Source organism: Sabethes cyaneus, chromosome 3, assembly GCF_943734655.1.
Source record: "Sabethes cyaneus chromosome 3, idSabCyanKW18_F2, whole genome shotgun sequence".
Taxonomy (NCBI): domain Eukaryota; kingdom Metazoa; phylum Arthropoda; class Insecta; order Diptera; family Culicidae; genus Sabethes; species Sabethes cyaneus.
In genome coordinates this window covers 164,850,693-164,868,820 of record NC_071355.1, presented here as the reverse complement: position 1 = coordinate 164,868,820, position 18,128 = coordinate 164,850,693, and positions in this window count along the sequence as shown.

The window sequence follows — 18,128 nt, the reverse complement described above, 5'->3', positions numbered from 1 at the left end:
TAATCTATCAGTTTAGCCAGCTTCTGAGTTGATGCTGATGGAATATACAAAACGTTACCAGAAATTTGCATTTATGGCCATTGAGTGCGCCAATGTAATATGTCCCGCATTCATCCAAAAAAAAAAGGAATATTTCTTTCATTTCTTGAAATTTATAGTAGGGAAACTCGCCTTTGGTTGTTTTCAGAAATCAATGTGTTGAAACTGCCAGCATAATGCATGCGGCGGTTTCCTGCAGTCTTTTTACGAATTTTTCCTTCATCCCTAAACCGGAATACCCTGCATAGCGTCATTCTCTTCACCATCGTTCACAGATACCATCTTGTCTCTGTTATCAACTAAAACCAAATGAACTAAAAAACTAGGTAAAACCTTTATTTCGGTTGACCACCTTAGATAGGAACAAGTTCGTATCATGTTTGACCTTCACATATACACGTACACATATATACACCCAAGCACAGCAGGAAAGAGAGAAGAAGAGAAGGATACAGAAAGAAGCTATGGAGAAATGGAGATAGAGGGGGATAGTGATGAGGTAGATATAGAAGAAGAGAAAGAGAGCGCAAGAAAGGAGTAGAAAACGAGAGGCCGGAGTGGAGAAAAAGCGGGTGAACTAAAGAGTAGGAAAGGTGGCGAAAGCGGAGAGAGAGAGAGAGAGAGAGAGAGAGAGAGAGAGAGAGAGAGAGAGAGAGAGAAGGGAGAAAAAGGAAAGGATGCAAATCAGAGTCTTACAACTAAAACTAATAAAGGTGTAATCAGACTATCACACACTTACAGGTCTTTCAAGAGGTAAGCAACATTTAGTTCTTAGTGAACACTAGCAGGTTAGTGTAGGTCAATGGTGATCAGTAGAAAGCCCCGGCTTACTCTTCGGATGTTAGTATAGCGATGATTATAGATTATCTTACATCAAAAAGCGTTGAATTTTGTAACAATTTGATGTTTGTCATGTTTAATTAAAACAATTTTTAACGCAAAGTAAAAGATTGACTTATACTTTGTTTTCACTGTTTATTGTATTTCACATTGTTCGTTCTATTCAGAAACGAAATGAGTAGCAGATACATGCGAAGGCATTGTTTTGTAGAGTCTTATATCTTAATACCTTAATATCTTCATACCAGAATTTTTTCAATAAGTTTTTCATAATTTAGTTATCAGTAATCATTGAGTCATAAAAGGATCATTAGAAAATAAGACAGTTACGCAAATAATTGAAGAACATGTAACGATTTTTTTTGAAACGGTCCAATAGACAAAAGGTAGGACTCACAACGAGTGATTGTTAAGCGTAGCTACTAATAACCCCCCCTCCTCCCTCTCACCTTTGCGCTCTTTCTCCACCACTCTAAAAATTTTCATTACTTTCTTCTACCGTCCCTTCATCAATAGTAAAAGAACTACCGTTTCAAAAAAATATTAATTTATATGCTTGACCGCATTTCAAGGTCAAGACTAAAAAGACGTGGTTGGTCTATGTAACGATAGACTACAGAACTGGGCTTTCAGAATGTAAACGAATTTGGATGCGGTACAAACAATGGGGCATCGGAAACAAATCAAAGTCTTATGGATTTTTAGATGAGAATATATAATAAATGTAGATATTTCAGATCACTTTCTCAAATCATAATTCAGTACAAATATCTCTTTACACCTGCATTTGTCCCATACACACAAAGGTCAGCTGCATCTTCACCATTGAGATTGCATTTTGAAGCATCAACTCCATTTGCTGCATGCATCCTACGTAATCCGAGTGGATCGCTGCCAAACCGTTAGCTAAAACTAACTTTGCATGTTCCAAATCTGCTACCAGGCTCTCAGGACTAACTTTCAAATCAGTCAGCTTCTTGCTTAGCTTATTGATTATGTTCCCCGGGGTATAGAACACATTATCTCCGCGGAAGACATCCAACAGTCGTAGCTCGTTAAGAAATGCTTCCTGTACTCCCAAATTCCGATAATAATCTATAGTGAAATTAGCGAATGCTTCATCCACGTTGTTGATACAGTTGGTGAACCCAACACCAACTAAGTTCATATTCATATCCAAGCTAACGTTCAAAAAACCCAAGCAAGTTCTGTCCACGGCAACAGGCTGGTTTACGATCTGATAGTGCACATCACTCTCATTGCCAATCGCGCCCAGAACGAACTTTTCCTTCACAGCGATGATATCATCGTGAAACTTTACAATCAGATCCGAAGCCTCCGTACGAACTTTTCCCAATTCCGCTTCTCCCGCTTTCAACAAACTCAGGTACTGCGGTGCCACTTCACGGAATTTACTAATGACGTCCTTTGAAGGTTGTCGTTGGCCAATGGCACCACCAGCCGCACTCAGCAGAGTAACGAGCAGGATTAGGATTTTCATTATGTTTTATTGGAATACTTCTGAAAGTGCTTATTAGATGGCCCAAACCAAGCGACTTACTAAATGAAATTTTCGCCACGGCAGCGGACCGAAAATTTTTGTTTGTGGCCATGTGATGATCCCCTCGCGGTTCACATTATTTGTCCTCCAGCGCAAGAGATGAATTTACGACTTTGGCGATTGTTATCTTTTGAATAATCTTTTTTTCCAAAGAAAAAGATGCTTGTTTATCTCAGTCGCAAATCTGCTCAATAGGAAATCCGAGCAGTCGGATAACCTTGATGTAGATGATAATGTTTGGGCCTTACTCATAGTAAACGAAACTTGAAAATTATGATTCTTCTTCTAGTTTTCGTTAATATTGTCAATGGGACAAGATCGAAATGATAAATATAAACAAAAACTGATACCTACAGGGTATTTCCTGTTTTCATTTAGACTTAAGGAAATGTGACAAGAACTAATTCATAGATCAATGGATCAATATATCAAGTACAGAAAACCTCTTGAGGAATGTATAATCAGGACTCTGCTTGAGAGAAGTTTTACCGGCGTGTGGTGACTATAACTGCGATAAATCAGTGATACTGACGGGACTTATTGTTCAGAGAACTGTAATCTGTCCGCGATAAGCTACTCTTTGTTGGATGTCATGGATTATCTGAATCAGAACCGGAATCACCTTCTTCCACCAGTTGTGTACTGCTTATCACTCTTCATGTTTCCGATGCAATTGCAGCGAATTTATTGTTCGTAATAATCTATGCCGAATACTAAACCACCACAATATAATACGGCTTGAATGACATTTTCTTGCAGCACCAATAACGAATTCATATAAAATATTTCACTATCTATATAAAGTCAAAACAACTATTGTCGTAAAACCCAAACTCACCCAAACGCCCCAAAAGATTTAGGTACACTTTAGAAAAATCGACTCGTAATTTTCAACAGTTAATGAAAGTATAACATTCCAGTGTCTAGTGTCAAAACTAGTAAATAGAGTACTTCGATTTCGAAATTGCTATACAATTGTAACATTGTTTTCTTTTCTGTTGTAGTATTAGAGCAACGCGTCTAATAATTTAAACTGATGTGGTATGACCCTTTGTAATCAACTTCACTTCAAGGTAGAAGCTAACTGCGAAGTTAAAGAAACTTTTAAGCGAATGAAGAACAACAAAGAAACAGGAATGAAGAGTATTGGAGCGGAACTTATCCTAACAAGCTCGAACAAGTTGGCCAACTGTTTGCATCAATTGATTGTTGAGATATATAACGATTGTTAAGGATACGGAACGACTACTGGAGGAAAGGAAAGTAGAACTTAGTTGCCCTATCTTCAAGAATGGCGATAAGCTGAATTGTGAGAACTACAAGTGCTTTGTCTACCTTGGTTCACAGGTAACGACGGACAATGATACGAGCCATGAGATTCGGAGGTGTATTATCAGCGGAAGTCGTGCTTACTATGGGCTTCACAAGCAGTTACGGTCGAGACTAAGTCCCCGTACAAAGTGCACCCTGTACAAGACGCTTATTAGACCGGTTGTTCTCTACGAGAATGAAACATGAACATTGCTCGAGGAGGACCTGCGAGTACTCGGAATTTTCGAAAGACGAGTACTGAGAACGATCTTTGGCGGCGTTCAGGAGAACGGAGTATGGAAGCGGATGATGAACAATGAACTCGCACAGCTCTATGGCGTACTATCCAAAAGGTGACTAATGCTGGACAGATGCGATTGACAGGGCATGTTGCAAGAACGCCGGACAACTATCCTGCAAAGATGATGTTTGCCTCAATTCCGGTAGGAACAAGACGACCAGGAGCGCAGCGAGCAAGATGGTCAGACCCAGTAGAGCGAGATCTGGCGGAGAGTACTCGGTGTCCGAGGAATTGGGGAGCGTTAGCCCACAACCAAGTTGATTGGAGAAACTTTGTTTAAAAGGCTTGGCTTGGATGGCAAGCCACCTAATACAAGTGCTTTGCCAAGTCATCTTCCATCGACAGCCTCCAATAGCTAATAGATTTGTGGGAAGTTATCAGACTACCCTAGTAACATAGTTGTTACAAACCGGTTGTGGCAACCGATTTGTGACTAATTTTAGTCATAAATGAGTTGCTGCAACTAAAAGTGCCAAATATGTGCTGCTTGGATAGATGAAGGATTGGTCTACAATGCCCCAAATCTTCATCCTGCGGCAGATCTTCCAAAAGTGACCAACTCCGCACGCGTCCTGTTCATAGATTTCAAAACCGCATATGATAGTGTAAACCAGTCAAGCCAAACTGTGGCACGCGGGCTGATTTGAACGATGGTGGACTTATGAGAATTTTTTTTGATGACATAGGAGTCCCCAGTTTAGTCGTAATGCCTCATGCATGTTGTGAATTTGAATGCTTTCCGGTTTAAATTTTGTTTTGATTCCTAGAAAATGGTTTTTGTTGTCGCATATTTTACATTTTGTTATGCACAGAAATGGCCAGAGATTATTGCGGCCTGCGGCATTTATGGGCGATCTGATTTGGCCTGCACCGTGCCTCTGCCTGGGCACTGCTGGTGTAAACCGACAAGAGCGATAGAAAATTCTGGACGAAAACGACTTTCCAGGGAAGCTTACTAAACTTATCATGGCTTATCATGGCTTATCATGGCATGGATGGATCGACCTCTCGATACGATATGCCGAGAGTGGAAATGCCGGATCGCTTTTGGACTTATCCGGCTTATGCTATCCCAGCATGTGTCTCACGAACGGAACGCTGGCAATGCTCCCGCTCGTTCCCTAGGCAATAAGTATCACCTTGACTTCCTGTGGATCGGCTTCTTTTCACTGTTGAGAAACCCTGATCTGAACAAGTGCTTGCTGCCAGGCCTACCTTGCAGGGTGTCCAATACCGAAGCAAAGCTATTCTCGGAACTTCTACTTTGTTGATCTGGAAGTTTGCGAACCTTTCGTTTCAGGCCTCGGCCCATTTATAACGTCAATGTTTCCGCTTTCAGGTTTCAGCCTAGGACAGGACGTGCCAAGTGTTAACCATGGCGTTGACCCAAAATTGACCCAATTTCTGATTGGCTGAAAGTGACATGCAACCGTTGGCTGGAAAATATGACGCAGTTTCGCTTTCAGTTTTGTTGAAACTCATTAGTGGGAAGGCAAAGATGAGTAATATTTCTGAATTTTGAATTCTTTAGTAGTTGTATGTTAGTTTTGTGATGAATGAAGTGATTCTTAAAATAATATGTGCAGGGAACCATGGCACAGAGTGTACAAAGAATTTTCAATCGGGATGGCGGTCATAATGAAAAGAAGAGTATAACGCCAGATGGCACGTCCTGTCCTAGGTTTCAGCTAACTGACTCACACACTGCACCAAGAATGAAAGAGAAACATGACGGAACGTCAACTCGTGAGTCGTTGTGTAATAGGTGTTCATCTTCTGGCTCATTCGGTTCTGACAAAGTGAGGTTACGAGAACCTGGTATTTTGTTTCTATTTTGACCATCCATATTTTCCGTCAGTTGCTGGGGAAACAAGTCCTTTGCGTTAGTACTCAATACTCATGATGCAATAAAGGGCAAAATATTGTGGAAGCTGTTTTGATTTCACAAACGCTTCGTTACTGTAACGACGTTACAGAATATCTAACGACGTTTGCTTTAATTCGATCTTAATTTTTCATCGTCCACACTGTCGTACCTATGGTTATTAAAATTCATTATTAATTTACTGTGGTGTTACTTGTAGTTACTTGTAGTGTGTAACACAAGATAGGTTTTTATCTGTAACTCAATTATAGGGCCGGGAAGGTATTTAGAGCATGCTTCTAAATTCAACCTTTTCTTTCACCAATAAAAATACTTTGCCGACATACAAATTTAATGTTATACCTATTTTCTCAAGACTGTAAGTAATCTACAATTTTTTATTAATAGAACGTCAAAACCACCTGTTCTTCCACTAGATCTAGGCTATAGGCCGAAAAAATAGATGCAATCGCTTAATGGGCTGAAAATAGCCTCCCGTGCCCTACTCAACCCTGTGCTTCTTGTTCTTACTTATGAACCAAGTTAGGTGTTAAACGATTTTTCCAATAATTTCTAGAGGTGTTCAAGAATATTATAAAATTTCGATAACTTTCTTAGAAATATGCATTGGAAACAGGGCTTGAAAAGGGATCGCAAGTTGAATGTGACTGCGTGAATACGTATGCTTTCCGCATTCAACCTGAGCTTTTCGAACGATCATTTAACTGTTTTTTGAATCCAGTCAATCTACCGCTTGCGCTGCTGCCGTCTTCTTTTTTGTCTCCAAATCGGCTGCTCACAGAAATAGTTTATCACCCGGACGTCGGTCCGACGCAAGCAAAATGTTCGTTTGTATTGGACGGAGTCCGACCGACTTCTTCCATGCACATGTGGTGGTTGTTTTTTGTAGTATTGAATCATACGATAGCGCGGTTGCTTTTCGTTAGCGTGGTAACTGCCAGTCATTTGACTGTTTTGCAGTCATTCGCTGCTCCAAATGGTAAAGGCTACTTGATCGAAACGAAAATGTTACAAAGGTTTAGAACGCATTCATTTTACTGCGTTCAATCGGCGTTATGCTGAGCAAACTACCAGTTGTGTTATGCATAGCGTTCGTATTCTACCACTAAACGGACGGTGTGAATTTGAATGCGCGGTGGTTTGATTGCGGTAGAAAAAGGGATCGGTCGAAGCCGATTGGAAATGCTGGTTCAGTCAAAAAACTCTTACACCAAGCGTCGGAAAGCAAACATCTTTAAAATTAAAATGAGAGAAAATTTTCCCACGGTTCAGAGAAAATACAGTGCAGAAAAGGTTTATCATAAAATTTGAAAAAACTTGGTTGGAAAGAAAATTTACTACAATTACAAATAGTATAATTGGAATCACCAAGTGCCGTCAGCCATATAAATTTATAAGTAAATCGAAAACGTTCCCTCATCTCCTAAAGCAAGGCTTTACCATTAAAAATCAACTTAAACGTTACCTCGAAACTGAAGAATCCTTCCGTTGTTGATTGCTTGAAAATTTCTTAGGAAACATTTTCATTATACTGGTGTTCATGAAGAAATATGCACCGTAACTGAAAACTTTTCAAGTGCAAAGACGAAATTCATTTCAAAGATCCATTCAAAGTTTTCTCCTCATCTTTAAAGGGCACAGTCAGCTTAGCTCTCAGACCACGATTTGGTGTGCATTTGATTCTGTTTTCATCAAACATACTGACGAGTACCTATGTTTCTGCTTGACTTTCTTATAGCTTCCATTAGTGTTTTTTTACCGTTTAGTTTGCTTTGAATCATTTTTGACATACTTGCAAACGTCTACTTCCGATTAATCAGATTGTATTTCGATTTGAAAAAGAAAAAATGGTAGATGCAGTTAAAATAGGAACTCAAAGTTAAAAAAACAGTACACCAGTCTTTTACATTGTACTAGATCTAATAAATAAATGCACCTTGCTAGAATCTACATATTTTAAAGAAATATATAAATAGAGCAAATTGAGAGCCTATCAATTCTGCTACAATTGTTATGTAACTGTATAGTAAACTATTGTGATTGCATGATTGAAATTAGGAGCTGTGCTGTATTACGTATATTCACAGTGATTGTCACCTTCAATCAAACATCGAAATCCATGAAACATTGAATTTTCTCCAACAGATTCAAAACTAGCTTACATCAAAATCTATAAAGCTAGTTTCAATTTATTTTCTGGTAAATCTAGTTAACACCGAAAAACCCCGTCTGACTTCCATGATTTGAAGCAAACGTTTGAAATTCAGCAGAAAGGTTCAATTCTGATAATCCAACAAGTCTGGTCGTGCTTGAAATGAACGTAGAAGATGTTTTGTCAATGTCGGGCCATGATTCAAGCACCGATAACTAGAAGGTACCGTTTTATTATGCACAGCCTTCAGCGAGGGGAATACCTGATATCAGTGATGCATTCGTCGGGAAATTCTTAGCCTAGATAAAGTATTATCTTTGATAATGCACGGTAAATATATACTACTCTCACTATTCCTTTATGCATATTGAACTTGACCCTAAATCTTGGTGCACTGTTATCAATACGACTCGCAAAGTAAATGTATTCATTGTATTATCAACACGATCAACCGGAAGATAAACCAACAAGAATAGTACATTCCCAGTAGAATTCCCGATATGAAAATGATTCGCGGAGATGACGAATTGGCCTTTACCTGTCAGTGAAATAAATTACGTACTAAGCAACCAACAAAGCCGTGCAGAAACTGAATTTGTAATATAAAATGCAAACTTAAAATCATTTGCACTCAGTAGTAGCCAAGATTTGAAATAGTCTATTCCAATTCCAAAACAAGAAGGGTCCAATTCCAGAGCAAAATGTTTCCTACTAAAGTGTTGTTGTTAATTGTGGCACTCTGCGCCATCGCTTACGGTCAACGCGAGTCCTCACTGCAAGTAATCGAAACCATGAAGAGACTAAATCCTCTCCAAAAAGAGCTTCAGGATTTCGTTGTAAGTCAGCTGACCAATGCCAGGTTGAACAGCTCCTCTCTGGTCTATCAGCTACAGACACATGTCATCGAAACAAAGGAAAAATTTGTTATGGCGGCCATTGACGAAGAACAAACGGTGTTGAGCCAAATTACAGCACAACCGGACACGGTTAATCCGAGCTGTCTGGGTTTCATCCGTTCCGGAACAGACATGAATGTAAATCTTGCCGGTGTTTCCTACACTCATTGTATCAACCACGTTGATGATTCCTTCAATGAAACCGTGTCTCGGTACCGAGATACTCTACACGGCGACGAAGCTCAGTTCAATACCTTAGGATTATTCGACATTTTCGAGGGAGAAAACATCTTTTACGATCCGAAAAGCATCATTGAGAAATTGAACGCTCGATTGGAGAAGTTGAATAGCGACCCAGCCTTCATCGTAGATCAATTGTATGATCAGATTTTGGAATTTGAAGCAGAGTTACGCGCACTAAGCTCACGCTACGAGCAATGCCTGGACGAAGGCATGAAGCTACTCTACACCGCTCTGGATCTAGCTCGGACGCAAATTGTTCAAATTTGCAAAGGACAGCTGATCACCATCACGACTACTATTCCCGAGACAACTACAGCTGCTGTAACTAATACAACAGGAATGACTACCAACACATCACCTAGTACAATCATAATTAATTAGGTAAAGCAATAACGTATCATGCAGCTAAATTTATCGGACAATGATTAAAGTGATATAAAAATGATTTATATTTATTATTAATATATGCGCATAAAATAGTGATTTTATGGCTATTGATAAATAATAAGAAAAATATTGTTTGCCAAAAAGTAAATAATATATAACTGTTTCACGGAAAATAATAATGTGTACGTGGTTTGTAATGAAAAAAATAAGGACAACGCTATAACTAAATTATATGGAGGTCTAAAATTAATACTACAAAACTGGCAGAATGATAAGGAAAAATATAGTTAAAGATTAGTAGCATTCAGAGGAAATTAAGAAAGAGACAAAATTATACTAAACTAAATTCAAACTTAAGCAAAACTAGATAAGAACAAGAACAAACGTAAAATATAAACTTAGTTGTTTCATTAACTTCATTATTTAGTCTTTTTTTTACCTTGCTAATTATTTTACCTTTTTAACCAAATTTGTCTTATAAATGTTGATTCTGTTTTCTCTTGACTTGAATTGCCATTATAATTAAATTGAATTTAGATTAAATCAATTTGTATGTCAATGCTGTCATTATCAAGTACACAGGATGGGGCGGAACACGTGCCAAGTTTTGTAATTAAATCTAAAATTAATCATTTATTATGAATTCCGAATTTCACGGTTCACATCCCTATCGATTGAATGGCAGTGAAACACTTCTGCTTGCTTGCTACCCAATGACTTGATTTTGATACTGCATCGCTTCAAATTCAACTTCCAGTTTACATTGAATTTGATCTGGATTTGATTCAAAGTTATGTAGATATAAAAACAGTAGTAGAAACAAAAATAGGACAAACAAATTATCCCAATGCTGACTAAATTTTATTACACCTGTTTCAATTTCATTTCATTTTTTTCAATTTCTATTTAGCAATTTAACTAGAATTACATCTAAAGGATGTGGATCAGTTACGTTGCAAAAAAGATAAATAAACACGATCTGAAACAATTCAGACACATCATCAATTACATTGTATTCCATTATAATTCTAGAGCGACTCGTAAAATAATATAAATAAATAATTCCTTATCATTACTTGGTGTATTATGCACTTTAAACTGGTTATAGTTATCATGTCACGTTACGTGCAAAAACCACCGTTACGGTGATTTTTTAACTTCAAGTGTTATTATTTTAATTCATGTACAACAAAAGGGATCACGGTTTGGCTTGTGATTAATCAGCGTAACTTGCAGAGTTATAGTCTTTAGTTATCTTTATACTTGTGATAAGAAAACAAGTTCAACTGGTTTTAACTGCGCAATTTGCGGCAAAAATGTTCAACTTTAGCACCATCAGCGATGTAGGAATAAAACTTTTTGCGAAACATTTACCACAACTTTTCTACCTGTAATTCTTTTTGAAATTAGCAACTCAAACATGAGATGATTAACAAATATATAAGATTTTAACTGAGAACAAAATATCTTTTTTTTAGAAAAAATGTTCGTAACATTATGTTTGCAGCTGATAAAAAAATCATACCATTTAAAAACATTCGCAGGCATATTTTCTCCCTACTGCAAATGTTGTTATTACGAATGGTTCGTATTTGGTACGAGAGTACATTCGTAGCATATTTTGCATCAGAACGCATTTTGGTGCACGGTTTTTATCTGGCATCGTTATTCGTTATCGACGATATCGGATTGCGAGAAAAACTACACTTGTGCAAGTATGACCTGCTTGATATGCAGTTGTCGTGGTCCTGTGGCAACGGGACAAACGACCTTAACTTCGATTCCCGATCATGTCAGTTTATTTTTCGGAAAAAAAGAGATTTCGCCATTTTCGTGTCGGTATTTTACTATTTGTATCATGAGCTTTCATAACATTCGTATAATGCACAAATAAAAACAAATTTAAAATACAATGATTCGTACGAATATAGCTTTTTTATGTACGAGTATTCAGGATTGATTTTACAAATCTGCTTCGTGATAGAAAACAATGAAAGTATTCGTAAAATAAACGTTCTTTTTCTTATCGACCACGTTGTTGTTAGTAGTTAGCAGTTTACTATGCCTATGAGTTTACTAGAGCCTATTTACTATGAGAGGAGCACTGCCTCTTTGCCGATAAATTCGCACAAACCTTTTGCGACAAAGCCATCCCGAACGACCAAACACCCAGGCTGCTTGCAGTGTTCCGCTAATCACCGTGAATACTCTGAGTATACGCTAAACATCGGCGAAGAAGTGATCTCTCGAGCCACCTTAGCGTTAAAATCGTCGACTAACAAGGAAACATCACTATCGGTCACAGGCTTAGAGCTTAACCATATACACCATAGTGTAGTCCTATCGATCCAGAACATCACTGCTCGTATAGGTGTAGCCTATGGAACAGTTTTGAGAAAACTTAACTTGAAATTTGTATGTGAATGTGACTCAATGGAGGCGCATGGTACATGAATATCCTACATACACCCTCAAGTAACGGAACAAAAAAAATTATATTGATTGATAAAGGATGATTTTATTATGCAACAAGCGTTTCTAAAATCACTTTTTTGATCACCTGGAAGTGTTAATAAACTTTTCTCCTCGTTACGCTACACTTTCCATGTTATTTTATACCGCACTTTCCGCTAAACGGGACTCCGCAGTTTGAAAGTGAGACTGCGAAATACTGAAGTCACTGTCGTAAGAAAGAGAATTGGCTGGCAGGCACAATATCAATTTAAATAATCTCTGACTTAAAGCATTAGTTGTATTTGTAATAAATCGGAAATTATCGCCGCAATTTAAACTAGGAAGCTCACATTTTACAACACCTTGCTATCCCGATGTTCGAGTACATCATTGAAGCAGTAGTGTAGCTCACAATGACAACGTCTCAAAAAGCAAAAAAATCGTACAAGATTCTTTTTCCTCAACCACGACGAATCTTTCATTTACTACCTACTTATGCTACGGATACCATGTCGAGGCGTTTCCTAACGGATGCAATCCACCGACCAGAGAGCTTTTGATAAGTTAAATCATGAAATTCGATTGCCAAACTCGACAGGATGGGACTTGGCGGCACCCTACTGCTCTGGCTGAAGTCCTATTTGGCTGATCGGTATCTGGATGTTAAAATCGGAAGATCAAGCTGGATTATATATCCAGCGAGTTTATTGTTACATCCAGTATTCCATATTCCATATTCGTGCTATACTTCAACGATGTAAACTTTCCACTACGAGGACTCAGGCTCTCCTTTGCTGATGATCTTAAGATCTATGTCGCGATCAATAAAGTAGAAGGCGTCGTTTTCCGAAAACGAAACGAAAATAGAATGGTGCTCAACATTAGCAAGTGTTCAGTTGTGTCGTTCTCCAGGAAAAAGCGGCATGCTTTTCAACTATCATCTAGGGTCCAGGCGGCGAACTGATTAAAAGAGAGTCCTGCCTCAAGGACTAGGGAGTTCTCCTTGACTCACAGCTCACTTACAAGCAGCACATCAGCTACATCGTTGCTAAAGCATCTCGCAGTCTTGGCCTAATCATGAAAACTGCGAAAAGCTTCAACGATATGCATTGCTTGAAGAATTTGTACTGCGCGCTTGTCCATTCGACGCTGGAATACAGTTCGGCGGTCTGGAATCCCCATTATCTCAACGGCGTTGATCGGTTAGAGAAAATACAACGCAAACTCATTCGATTCGCCCTCCGTCGCTTGTCATGGAACCACCCGCTCCAGTTTCGAAGATACGAAGCGTGCCTGATGCTAATTGGACTGGATACCCTAGCAACCAGGAGAAATCTGTGCCGAGCAATTCTTGTAGCTGATATCCTGAGCTTAACCATGATCTCTTCATAGCAGAATGTTCCTCTAAAGACCGTTACGAAAGAAAAATTATACAGCAAATGGGCTCATCGTCGGGCTGCAACGAGTTTTCAGCCAAGTGTCAGCTGGGTTCGACTTTCACCTACCTCGTAAGACTATTCATGGCAATGGGCTTATCTTGACAAATAATTAATACCACACAAACGAACTTTGTTTCTTACTGTTTTATACAACATGATACGTAACAAAGAAAAGATAAAGAAGAAAGCTTTATTCGGTTATCCAAACGTATTGTAAACATTGTTGAAGGTTTGCCAACAGAGAAGTTTGCCCCAATTATGCCACAGTATCTAGAAAGAAAAGAAATTTCCACCCTGTATCGTAAACAAATAACTTGTAACGCAATTAACAAATTATTAGTAAAAGACAAGTTTAATAACACTTCCAGCTGGACAAAAATGTGATTGTAGAAACGCTTGTTGCATAATAAAAGCATGCTTTTTCAATCAATTTAATTTTCTTTTTGTTCTGTTACTTGAGGGTGCAAGGTGTATGTAGGATATTCATGTACCATGCGCCTCCATTGAGTCACATTCCCATACAAATTTCAAGTTAAGTTTTCTCAAAAAAGTTTCATAGACTACACCTATACGAGCAGTGCAGTGATGTTCTGGATCGACAGGACTACACTATGGTGTTTATGGTTGAGCTCTAAGCCTGTGACCGATAGTGATGTTTCCTTGTAAGCCCAGCCCAGATGTTACATAACAGGTCGTAAACTGATTGCGACAGTTGCAGGTTTTCAATCAAATGCGTTTCCGGCCTCGTCTGGAATCCCATAAGGTAGCCATTTGAGATAGTTAACCTTTCTGTTATACTTTACCGATGTCAGCTATATGCTCAAAGGTCCTTGTTTATCCTTCACTGACGATTTGAAGATTTAATTGAAGAGACGCTCCAAGGATGATGCAATTTATCTTGAACAAGAGCTTGACACCTTTTTATAAATTGGTGCAATCTGAACTACATGCTCGTGAATCCTGAAAAATGTTCCATTATTTCTTTTGCCCGTATTCGAGATCGTGTAATTTTTAACCACCAGCTCTGTGGTACAGAAATCCAACGTGTCGATTAGATGAAGGATTTTGGCGTTATTTTGGCTAGTTGGCTCGTTTAAACGACAAATTTCCTATATTGTGGACAAGGCATCTAGAACTTTAGGCCTCATCTTCCGCAACGCTCAGTGCTTCACTGACGTATCAAGGCATTATACGGTTCACTCGTCCGTTCGACTGCCGAAAACGGTTTTGTTGTCTGGCATCAGTATTACCACAACGGGATGGAAAGGATTGTATCGGTGTAACGCCGTTTCTTACGCTTTGCTCTCCGTCGTCTATCATGGCAAAACCCGTTCCAGTTGCCGAGTTATGAAAGCCGATGCCGACTAATCCACTTGGAAATACTGCAGATACGAAGAAACCTCGCAAGAGCTCTGTTTGCTGTCGATATGTTGCAGAGAAGAATTGATTGTCTTGCGATTCTTGGGGTCTTGGGGAACGTACGTTATGTACGTTCCAGGGCATTGTGGAATAATTTGAGGTTGAGAATACCTTCAACGCACCAACTACGGAAGAAGCAGCTCTTTGACTGGTATATGGCAAGTTTTAATCGGGTTGCATCCGCATTTGATTTTAATTTGTCGCGTGAAACAATCCGTCGTAACTTTGCTGTGCTTTTTCCACTAAGAAAATTGTTACTGTTTGTAATTGCAATTTTTTGACTATGATTGTTATTAGTTTAGTTTACTCACCCATCATTAGGACTATACTCTGTTGATGTCGAAAAAAATTGCGACACGCCATAGCACGGTGATGTACCGGGACATTCGAACAGCCGAAAAGGGATTTTGTCGTCCAAAGAAATACCGGGAACTGATTAACGGAATCAAGTATCGGACCGTACCAACTCCAGTTTATTGCGACGACAAGGAGAGTATCGACTGCATACAAAATTCTCTCCCGAATCTTCTTTCGAAGACAGAGCCCGGTACAAGAAACCGTGGTTGGTGAATTCCGCGCTTCTTCACACTGTCTGCTCACAGACTTAAAGACGGTGTATGATTCAGTTAAGCGTTGAGTTAAGAGATATGGAAGCTTTTGCTGGAACATAGTTTTCTAACGAAACTGGTTTCCCTTACTGACACACCAAGGACACGCCATAGCCCATACAATACCAAAGATGATCCCTTTAAATACAGAGCTAAAGGTATCCTGGGGTTTCGCCTGGTTCTCATACAAGAATCCTGGTTCTATAAGTAAGACAATCTGTACGAATCTTATGCCACAATCCTCCACACGAATTCCACGAATCTGGGGCGAGGAGCCTCAGAGATTCTGTGCGAATTCTGGTTGTACATCCGGGTAGACTAAGTACTTGCCACATTTGATGTTCCATGTCAAGCGTCAAATAAACTCAAACCAGGATTGCGGGTGAGATACGAGTGCGGAACGCCTTGAATAATGAATGACAATAAAAAATAAAACGGATTTTGTAGTTTAAGCACCTTAATACAAAACTGCATGTATTTTTCAGTTGAATGTAGGTACTTCTTTTAATAATATTTCGTCAGTCGAAATATTCTTGATAAAATCAGGAAAATTCTGTGTGACTTGAGCATTTTTTGAGCGTTTCAACTGGCATGATAGAAAATAGTGCTGGCCGCTTTCCGGGACACTTGATCCCGGAAATTAGAGCGTTTGTTTGATAGTTACATAAGAAGCTTTGTATTTGTCGCCTTTTTTCGCCTTATTGCCATTGCGTATTTTCATTAGTGAACGATAGTTTCTTTTATTTTGTAAATTTTTTCCATCAAGACACAATTGTTCGATAAATTTATTTAAATACTAGCTGACCCGACAAACTTCGTATTGCCACAAATTAACCTGTGTTGTACATAAATCATGAATCTCCGATGACCTTTGTCACAATCTCGAGTTTTGCAAGCCCCCCAGTGGGCGGCGCTTCCGACGGCGGGTCACCGGCAACACTCGCGACCGTCTCGTCCTGAATGATCTAGTGTTACTATAGATAGTTTTTGTGGTCTTGTATTGACTAATGTTTTATGGAAGAGTCTCGAATTTCTCGAGTTCGATTAGTTTTTGAGTTTCGCAAAAATTTCTGTTTTATTTGTATGAGAGTCCATATCCCCCTACCACAGGGGTGAGAGGTCTCTAACTATCGTAAAATAAATTCAAGACTCCAAAATCTCCCACATGCCAAATTTGGTTCCATTTGCTTGATTAGTTCTCAAGTTATAAGGAAATTTGAATTTCATTTGTATGGGAGCTCCCCTCTTAAAAGGGGAAGGGGTCGTAATTCACCATAGAAAAAATTTCTGCCATCTAAAACTCCCACATGCCAAATTTGGTTCCATTTGATTGATTAGTTCTCGAGATAAGTGGAAATTTGCATTTCATTTGTATGGAAGCCCACCCTCTTAAAGGGGAAATTGGGCATAACTCGCTTTCTAAAGAAGAGAGGGGTCTCAATTCACCATAGAAAAAAATCTTGCGTCCAAAACCACTTACATGTCAAATTTGGTTTCATTTGCTTGATTAGTTCTCGAGTTATGAGGAAATTTGTTTTTCATTTGTGTAGGAGCCCCCCCCCCCCCTCTTAAAGTGGGGAAATCCATAGAAAATATACCATAGAAAATATTCTTGCCTACAAAAACACCCACATGATAAATTTGGTTCCATTTGCTTGATTAGTTCTAGAGTTATGAGGAAATTTGTATTTCGTTTGTATGAGAGCCCCCCCTCTTCAAAAGGTAAGGGGTCCTAATTCATCATAGAAAAAATGGTCGCCTCCAAAAACACCCACATGCCAAATATGGTTCCATTTGCTTGATTAGTTCTGGAATTATGAGGAAATTTGTATTTCATTTGTATAGGAGCCCCCCCTCCTAAAGTGGGTAGGGGTCCCAGTTCATAATAGAAAAAATTTTTGTCTCCAAAAACACCCACGTGTCAAATTTGGTTCCATTTGCTTGATTAGTTCTCGAGTTATGAGGAAATTTGTATTTCGTTTGTATAGGAGCCCCCCCTCTCAAAGTGGGGAGGGGTTCTAATTCACCATAGAAAATATTCATGCCCTAGAAAACTTTCACATGCCAAACTTGGTTCCATTTGCTTGATTAATTCTCGAGTTATGAGGAAATTTGCATTTCATTTGTAAAGGAGCCCCCCTTACTAAAGTGGGGAGGGGTCCCAATTCATCATAGAAAAAAATTTTGTCTCCAAAAACACCCACTTGCCAAATTTTGTTCCATTTGGTTGATTAGTTCTCGAGTTATGAGGAAATTTGTATTTCGTTTGTATAGGAGCCCTCCCTCTTAAAGTGGGGAGGGGTCCTTATTCACCATAGAAAATATTCTTGCCCTCGAAAACTTTCACATGCCAAATTTTGTTCCATTTGCTTGATTAGTTCTTCAGTTATGAGGAAATTTGTATTTCATGTGTATAGGATCCCCCCTCCTAAAACGGGGAGGGGTCCCAATTCATCATAGAAAAAAATGTTGTCTCCAAAAACACCCACATGCCAAATTTGGTTCCATTTGCTTAATTACTTCTCGAGTTATGAGGAAAATTGTGTTTCTTTGGTACAGGAGCCCCCCCTCTTAAAGTGGGTAGGGGTCCTAA